We start from the raw sequence: 273 nt of genomic DNA, 5'->3' as shown, positions 1-273 counted from the left end.
CTCAGTATTGCTTCGTTCAGTTACGTATTGCTTCATTTTTAAAAACAGGCAAATTCCTTTATCTGTCATTTTTTCCATGTCGTCTGTCAAAATCTTTCTTATCTATTTTATACATACATAAAGGACTACATATAAAAATGGAAACTTATAAACAACTCGTCCTAACTCTTTAGTTTTATTACTCTATAAAAATTAAACTAATAGCATTCAAACTTAAAAAAAAACAATCAAAAATTGTGTCAAACGCGTAGCATAAAAAGTATATATAAAAAA

The sequence above is a fragment of the Sitophilus oryzae genome, unplaced genomic scaffold, assembly GCF_002938485.1.
Source record: "Sitophilus oryzae breed Bouriz unplaced genomic scaffold, Soryzae_2.0 scaffold_1107_pilon_pilon, whole genome shotgun sequence".
Classification (NCBI taxonomy): Eukaryota; Metazoa; Arthropoda; class Insecta; order Coleoptera; family Curculionidae; genus Sitophilus; species Sitophilus oryzae.
The sequence above is the reverse complement of the archived record's forward strand: the minus strand, read 5'-3'. Positions refer to the sequence as shown.